Here is a 9,448-nt window from a genome sequence, read left to right as displayed (position 1 = left end):
CTCAAAATGCTGTCTACAGGTTCCATTCACCTCGTTGTGTGTCTCAAGCTTCACTCCTTGCAGTTTCTCAATATTCCATTGTATGCACACACAACAGTTCACCATTCTGTTCCTCAGTCAATGTACTCTTAGGCCACCTCTAACCATTGCAAATCATGCATACTCTCTCCATGAACACCAGTGTGCAAATGTCCATTCATACCCCTGCTCTCAGATCCTCCAAGTAAATGCCCCCAAATGAAGTTGCAGGACCTTATGGCACCTACCTACTTAGCTTTGTGCAGAACCACCCCACTGTCTTTTCAGAAAGGCTATGCCATTCTACCTCCTAACTGACAGTAAATACCTTCTAACTGTGTTTTCTCCAGCACTTTTATGACTGCTAATATTTTTCCATACAATTTTATAGAGCTATGTTCACAAACCATATAATTATCCACAATGTACCATCAGTTGTTCATGGTATCATCATCCAGTTGTGTATTTATCACCACAGTCATCACTTGAACATATTGATTACTACAAAAAAGTTTTTTAATGAATAAAAAAAAGATAATAAAAAATAAAATACACAATACAATATAATAGTAGGGTCAGACAACACCACTAGCAAGAATTCCATATCCCTCCCTTATATCCCCCTCTCATACACATTTAGCTTTGGTATAGTGCCTTTGTTACATTTAATGGAAGCATATTCAGTATTATTGTTGACCATAGACTCCAGTTTACTTTGATTATATTTTTTCACAACAATATTGTCCATGGTTCATGTAAAAAGAAATTAAGTGTAATTATTATTGAAAGTTGCAAAATGTAAGTAAGAGAAACATTAAAAATAGTTATAGCACCATATTGGGAAAGTGGTACAGGAACTGGGGGGGTGATGTGAGCTAAATCCGCACCTATCAGAACAGGAAGTCCTCAGATACTATCTCAAATTGATATATTAAGAAATAGAATATATATATTATATAAGATATAGAGGTGAGGTGGGGCAAGATGGCAGACTTGTGAGCTGTAAGTTTTAGTTACTCCTCCAGGAAAGTAGGTAAAAAGCCAGGAACTGCGTGGACTGGACACCACAGAGCAATCTGTCTTTGGGCATACTTCATACAACACTCATGAAAACGTGGAACTGCTGAGATCAGCGAAATCTGTAAGTTTTTGCGGCCAGGGGACCCGCGCCCCTCCCTGCCAGGCTCAGTCCCGTGGGAGGAGGGGCTGTCAGCTCCGGGAAGGAGAAGGGAGAACTGCAGTGGCTGCTCTTATCGGAAACTCATTCTACTGATTCAAACTCCAACCATAGATAGACTGAGACCAGACACCAGAGACTCTGAGAGCAGCCAGCCCAGCAGAGAGGAGACAGGCATAGAAAAAAAACAACACGAAAAACTCCAAAATAAAAGCAGAGGATTTTTGGAGTTCTGGTGAACACAGAAAGGGGAAGGGCGGAGCTCAGGCCTTGAGGCGCATATGCAAATCCCAAAGCAAAGCTGATCTCTCTGCCCTGTGGACCTTTCCTTAATGGCCCTGGTTGCTTTGTCTATTAGCATTTCAATAACCCATTAGATCTCTGAGGAGGGCCGTTTTTTTTTTTTTAAATCCTTTTTTCTTTTTCTAAAACAATTACTCTAAGAAGCCCAATACAGAAAGCTTCAAAGAATTGCAATTTGGGCACGTCAAGTCAAGAGCAGAACTAAGAGAGCTCTGAGACAAAAGGCAATAATCCAGTGGCTGAGAAAATTCACTAAACAACACAACTTCCCAAGAAAAGGGGGGTGTCCGCTCACAGCCACCATCCTGGTGGACAGGAAACACTCCTGCCCATCGCCAGCCCCATAGCCCAGAGCTGCCCCAGACAACCCAGTGTGACGGAAGTGCTTCAAATAACAGGCACACACCACAAAACTGGGCGTGGACATTAGCCTTCCCTGCAACCTCAGCTGAATGTCCCAGAGCTGGGAAGGTGGAGCAGTGTGAATTAACACAGCCCCATTCAGCCATCATTTGAGCAGACTGGGAGCCTCCCTACACAGCCCAGCAGCCCAGAACTGCCCTGGGGGGACGGCACTCACCTGTGACATAGCACAGTCATCCCTCAACAGAGGACCCGGGGTGCACAGCCTGGAAGAGGGGCCCACTTGCAAGTCTCAGGAGCCATACGCCAATACCAAAGACTTGTGGGTCAGTGGCAGAGACAAACTGTGGCAGGACTGAACTGAAGGATTAGACTATTGCAGCAGCTTTAAAACTCTAGGATCATCAGGGAGATTTGATTGTTAGGGCCACCCCCCCTCCCCGACTGCCCAGTAACACGCCCCACATACAGGGCAGGCAACACCAACTACACATGCAAGCGTGGTACACCAATTGGGCCCCACAAGACTCACTCCCCCACTCACCAAAATGGCTAAGCAGGGGAGAACTGGCTTGTGGAGAACAGGTGGCTCGTGGACGCCACCTGCTGGTTAGTTAGAGAAAGTGTACTCCACGAAGCTGTAGATCTGATAAATTAGAGATAAGGACTTCAATAGGTCTACAAACCCTAAAAGAACCCTATCAAGTTCAGCAAATGCCACGAGGCCAAAAACAACAGAAAATTATAAAGCATATGAAAAAACCAGACGATATGGATAACCCAAGCCCAAGCACCCAAATCAAAAGAACAGAAGAGACACAGCACCTAGAGCAGCTACTCAAAGAACTAAAGATGAACAATGAGACCATAGTACGGGATATGAAGGAAATCAAGAAGACCCTAGAAGAGCATAAAGAAGACATTGCAAGACTAAATAAAAAAATGGATGATCTTATGGAAATTAAAGAAACTGTTGACCAAATTAAAAAGATTCTGGACACTCATAGTACAAGACTAGAGGAAGTTGAACAACGAATCAGTGACCTGGAAGATGACAGAATGGAAAATGAAAGCATAAAAGAAAGAATGGGGAAAAAAATTGAAAAACACGAAATGGACCTCAGGGATATGATAGATAATATGAAATGTCCGAATATAAGACTCATTGGTGTCCCAGAAGGGGAAGAAAAGGGTAAAGGTCTAGGAAGAGTATTCAAAGAAATTGTTGGGGAAAACTTCCCAAATCTTCTAAACAACATAAATACACAAATCATAAATGCTCAGCGAACTCCAAATAGAATAAATCCAAAAACACCCACTCCGAGACATATACTGATCACACTGTCAAACATAGAAGAGAAGGAGCAAGTTCTGAAAGCAGCAAGAGAAAAGCAATTCACCACATACAAAGGAAACAGCATAAGACTAAGTAGTGACTACTCAGCAGCCACCATGGAGGCAAGAAGGCAGTGGCACGATATATTTAAAATTCTGAGTGAGAGGAATTTCCAGCCAAGAATACTTTATCCAGCAAAGCTCTCCTTCAAATTTGAGGGAGAGCTTAAAATTTTCACAGACAAACAAATGCTGAGAGAATTTGCTAACAAGAGACCTGCCCTACTGGAGATACTAAAGGGAGCCCTACAGACAGAGAAACAAAGACAGGACAGAGAGACTTGGAGAAAGGTTCAGTACTAAAGAGATTCGGTATGGGTACAATAAAGGATATTAATAGAGAGACGGAAAAATATGGCAAACATAAACCAAAGGATAAGATGGCCGATTCAAGAAATGCCTTCACGGTTATAACGTTGAATGTAAATGGATTAAACTCCCCAATTAAAAGATATAGATTCGCAGAATGGATCAAAAAAAAATGAACCATCAATATGTTGCATACAAGAGACTCATCTTAGACACAGGGACACAAAGAAACTGAAAGTGAAAGGATGGAAAAAAATATTTCATGCAAGCTACAGCCAAAAGAAAGCAGGTGTAGCATTTTAATCTCAGATAAAATAGACTTCAAATGCAGGGATGTTTTGAGAGACAAAGAAGGCCACTACATACTAATAAAAGGGGCAATTCAGCAAGAAGAAATAACAATCGTAAATGTCTATGCACCCAATCAAGGTGCCACAAAATACATGAGAGAAACACTGGCAAAACTAAAGGAAGCAATTGATGTTTCCACAATAATTGTGGGAGACTTCAACACATCACTCTCTCCTATAGATAGATCAACCAGACAGAAGACCAATAAGGAAACTGAAAACCTAAACAATCTGATAAATGAATTAGATTTAACAGACATCTACAGGACATTACATCCCAAATCACCAGGATACACATACTTTTCTAGTGCTCATGGAACTTTCTCCAGAATAGATCATATGCTGGGACATAAAACAAGCCTCAATAAATTAAAAAAGATTGAAATTATTCAAAGCACATTCTCTGACCACAATGGAATACAATTAGAAGTCAATAACCATCAGAGACTTAGAAAATTCACAAATACCTGGAGGTTAAACAACACACTCCTAAGCAATCAGTGGGTTAAAGAAGAAATAGCAAGAGAAATTGCTAAATATAGAGAGATGAATGAAAATGAGAACACAACATACCAAAACCTATGGGATGCAGCAAAAGCAGTGCTAAGGGGAAAATTTATAGCACTAAACACATATATTAAAAAGGAAGAAAGAGCCAAAATCAAAGAACTAATGGATAAACTGAAGAAGCTAGAAAATGAACAGCAAACCAATCCTAAACCAAGTACAAGAAAAGAAATAACAAGGATTAAAGCAGAAATAAATGACATAGAGAACAAAAAAACAATAGAGAGGATAAATATCACCAAAAGTTGGTTCTTTGAGAAGATCAACAAGATTGACAAGCCCCTAGCTAGACTGACAAAATCAAAAAGAGAGAAGACCCATATAAACAAAATAATGAATGAAAAAGGTGACATAACTGCAGATCCTGAAGAAATTAAAAAAATTATAAGAGGATACTATGAACAACTGTATGGCAACAAACTGGATAATGTAGAGGAAATGGACAATTTCCTGGAAACATATGAACAACCTAGACTGACCAGAGAAGAAATAGAAGACCTCAACCAACCCATCACAAGCAAAGAGATCCAATCAGTCATCAAAAATCTTCCCACAAATAAATGCCCAGGGCCAGATGGCTTCACAGGGGAATTCTACCAAACTTTCCAGAAAGAACTGACACCAATCTTACTCAAACTCTTTCAAAACATTGAAAAAAATGGAACACTACCTAACTCATTTTATGAAGCTAACATCAATCTAATACCAAAACCAGGCAAAGATGCTACAAAAAAGGAAAACTACCGGCCAATCTCCCTAATGAATATAGATGCAAAAATCCTCAACAAAATACTTGCAAATCGAATCCAAAGACACATTAAAAAAATCATACACCATGACCAAGTGGGGTTCATTCCAGGCATGCAAGGATGGTTCAACATAAGAAAAACAATCAATGTATTACAACACATTAAAAACTCGAAAGGGAAAAATCAATTGATCATCTCAATAGATGCTGAAAAAGCATTTGACAAAATCCAACATCCCTTTTTGATAAAAACACTTCAAAAGGTAGGAATTGAAGGAAACTTCCTCAACATGATAAAGAGCATATATGAAAAACCCACAGCCAGCATAGTACTCAATGGTGAGAGACTGAAAGCCTTCCCTCTAAGATCAGGAACAAGACAAGGATGCCCGCTGTCACCACTGTTATTCAACATTGTGCTGGAAGTGCTAGCCAGGGCAATCCGGCAAGACAAAGAAATAAAAGGCATCCAAATTGGAAAAGAAGAAGTAAAACTGTCATTGTTTGCAGATGATATGATCTTATATCTAGAAAACCCTGAGAAATCAACGATACAGCTACTAGAGCTAATAAACAAATTTAGCAAAGTAGCGGGATACAAGATTAATGCACATAAGTCAGTAATGTTTCTATATGGTAGAAATGAACAAACTGAAGAGACACTCAAGAAAAAGATACCATTTTCAATAGCAACTAAAAAAATCAAGTACCTAGGAATAAACTTAACCAAAGATGTAAAAGACCTATACAAAGAAAACTACATAACTCTATTAAAAGAAATAGAAGGGGACCTTAAAAGATGGAAAAATATTCCATGTTCATGGATAGGAAGGCTAAATGTCATTAAGATGTCAATTCTACCCAAACTCATCTACAGATTCAATGCAATCCCAATCAAAATTCCATCAACCTACTTTGCAGATTTGGAAAAGCTAGTTATCAAATTTATTTGGAAAGGGAAGATGCCTCGAATTGCTAAAGACACTCTAAAAAAGAAAAACGAAGTGGGAGGACTTACACTCCCTGACTTTGAAGCTTATTATAAAGCCACAGTTGCCAAAACAGCATGGTACTGGCACAAAGATAGACATATAGATCAATGGAATCGAATTGAGAATTCAGAGATAGACCCTCAGATCTATGGCTGACTGATCTTTGATAAGGCCCCCAAAGTCACCGAAGTGAGCCATAATGGTCTTTTCAACAAATGGAGCTGGGAGAGTTGGATATCCATATCCAAAAGAATGAAAGAGGACCCCTACCTCACACCCTACACAAAAATTAACTCAAAATGGACCAAAGATCTCTATATAAAAGAAAGTACCATAAAACTCCTAGAAGATAATGTAGGAAAACATCTTCAAGACCTTGTATTAGGAGGCCACTTCCTAGACTTTACATCCAAAGCACAAGCAACAAAAGAGAAAATAGATAAATGGGAACTCCTCAAGCTTAGAAGTTTCTGCACCTCAAAGGAATTTCTCAAAAAGGTAAAGAGGCAGCCAACTCAATGGGAAAAAATTTTTGGAAACCATGTATCTGACAAAAGACTGATATCTTGCATATACAAAGAAATCCTACAACTCAATGACAATAGTACAGACAGCCCAATTATAAAATGGGCAAAAGATATGAAAAGACAGTTCTCTGAAGAGGAAATACAAATGGCCAAGAAACACATGAAAAAATGTTCAGCTTCACTAGCTATTAGAGAGATGCAAATTAAGACCACAATGAGATACCATCTAACACCGGTTAGAATGGCTGCCATTAAACAAACAGGAAACTACAAATGCTGGAGGGGATGTGGAGAAATTGGAACTCTTATTCATTGTTGGTGGGACTGTATAATGGTTCAGCCACTCTGGAAGTCAGTCTGGCAGTTCCTTAGAAAACTAGATATAGAGCTACCATTCGATCCAGCGATTGCACTTCTCGGTATATTCCCGGAAGATCGGAAAGCAGTGACACGAACAGATATCTGCACGCCAATGTTCATAGCAGCATTATTCACAATTGCCAAGAGATGGAAACAACCCAAATGTCCTTCAACAGATGAGTGGATAAATAAAATGTGGTATATACACACGATGGAATACTACGCGGCAGTAAGAAAGAACGATCTGGTGAAACATATGACAACATGGATGAACCTTGAAGACATAATGCTGAGCGAAATAAGCCAGGCACAAAAAGAGAAATATTATACACTACCACTAATGTGAACTTTGAAAAATGTAAAACAAATGGTTTATAATGTAGAATGTAGGGGAACTAGCAGTAGAGAGCAATTAAGGAAGGGGGAACAATAATCCAAGAAGAACAGATAAGCTATTTAACGTTCTGGGGATGCCCAGAAATGACTATGGTCTGTTAATTTCTGATGGATGTAGTAGGAACAAGTTCACTGAAATGTTGCTATATTATGTAACTTTCTTGGGGTAAAGTAGGAACATGTTGGAAGTTAAGCAGTTATCTTAGGTTAGTTGTCTTTTTCTTACTCCCTTGTTATGGTCTGTTTGAAATGTTCTTTTATTGTATGTTTGTTTTCTTTTTAACTTTTTTTTTCATACAGTTGATCTAAAAAAGAAGGGAAAGTTAAAAAAAATAAAAGAAAAGAAAAAAGAGAAACAAGGAAAAAAAAAAAAAGATGTAGTGCCCCCTTGAGGAGCCTGTGGAGAATGCAGGTGTATTCGCCTACCCCACCTCCATGGTTGCTAACATGACCACAGACATAGGGGACTGGTGGTTTGATGGGTTGAGCCCTCTACCATAAGTTTTACCCTTGGGAAGATGGTTGCTGCAAAGGAGAGGCTAGGCCTCCCTGTATTTGTGCCTAAGAGTCTCCTCCTGAATGCCTCTTTGTTGCTCAGATGTGGCCCTCTCTCTCTGGCTAAGCCAACTTGAAAGGTGAAATCACTGCCCTCCCCCCTACGTGGGATCAGACACCCAGGGAAGTGAATCTCCCTGGCAACGTGGAATATGACTCCCGGGGAGGAATGTGGACCCGGCATCGTGGGATGGAGAACATCTTGACCAAAAGGGGGATGTGAAAGGAAATGAAATAAGCTTCAGTGGCAGAGAAATTCCAAAACGAGCCGAGAGATCACTCTGGTGGGCACTCTTACGCACACTTTAGACAACCCTTTTTAGGTTCTAAAGAATTGGGGTAGCTGGTGGTGGATACCTGAAACTATCAAACTACAACCCAGAACCCATGAATCTCGAAGACAGTTGTATAAAAATGTAGCTTATGAGGGGTGACAATGGGATTGGGAATGCCATAAGGACCAAACTCCACTTTGTCTAGTTTATGGATGGATGTGTAGAAAAGTAGGGGATGGAAACAAACAGACAAATGTACCCAGTGTTCTTTTTTACTTCAATTGCTCTTTTTCACTCTAATTATTATTTTTGTTATTTTTGTGTGTGTGCTAATGAAGATGTCAGGGATTGATTTAGGTGATGAATGTACAACTATGTAATGGTACTGTAAACAATCGAAAGTACAATTTATTTTGTATGACTGCGTGGTATGTGAATATATCTCAATAAAATGATGATTAAAAAAAAAAAAAAAAAAAAAGGCAACTTAGACCAGAAAAGTAAATCAATTGTGAAAAATTAAAACCAACTACAAATTCTTTGCTACTGCTCCCATTCAGAAGTGGATTCCATACCCAACCCCTTGAATTTGGACTGGCCTTAGTAACTTGATTGACTGATGGAATGTGGCAAAAGGGATATTTTGGAACTTTCAAGGTGGGTTATAAATATCCTTGCAGTGTCCGCTAGGCCTCTTAGAATGCTCCTCCTGGGGGAAACCAGCCATCATGGAAGGAGTCCAATTAACCCGAGGCCACCATGCTGTTCCAGTCAACACCTCCAGCTGAGCCCAACCTTCCAGCCATCCCCACCAAGGCACCAGAAAGGTGAGGGGCGCCATCTTGGACCTCCAGATCAGCTCATCTGCCTGCTGAACACCCCGACTGACCTCCCCTAACACCATATGGAACAGAAGCATCACTAGCTGAGCCCTGCCCAAATTCCTGACCCACAAAACCGTGAAGCTAAATTAAAATAACTGTTGATTTAAGCCCCCCCCCAAAAAAAAAAAGATATAGAGGTAATTACATTGAGATATAGAATTAGAAACAGTTTAGAAGATTTAAATATGGAATCATTTGGGAGCAGGACTGGGAACAATGAAGGAACAGG

Source organism: Choloepus didactylus, chromosome 27 (genome assembly GCF_015220235.1).
Source record: "Choloepus didactylus isolate mChoDid1 chromosome 27, mChoDid1.pri, whole genome shotgun sequence".
In the NCBI taxonomy this organism is placed as follows: Eukaryota; Metazoa; Chordata; class Mammalia; order Pilosa; family Megalonychidae; genus Choloepus; species Choloepus didactylus.
The sequence above is the reverse complement of the archived record's forward strand: the minus strand, read 5'-3'. Positions refer to the sequence as shown.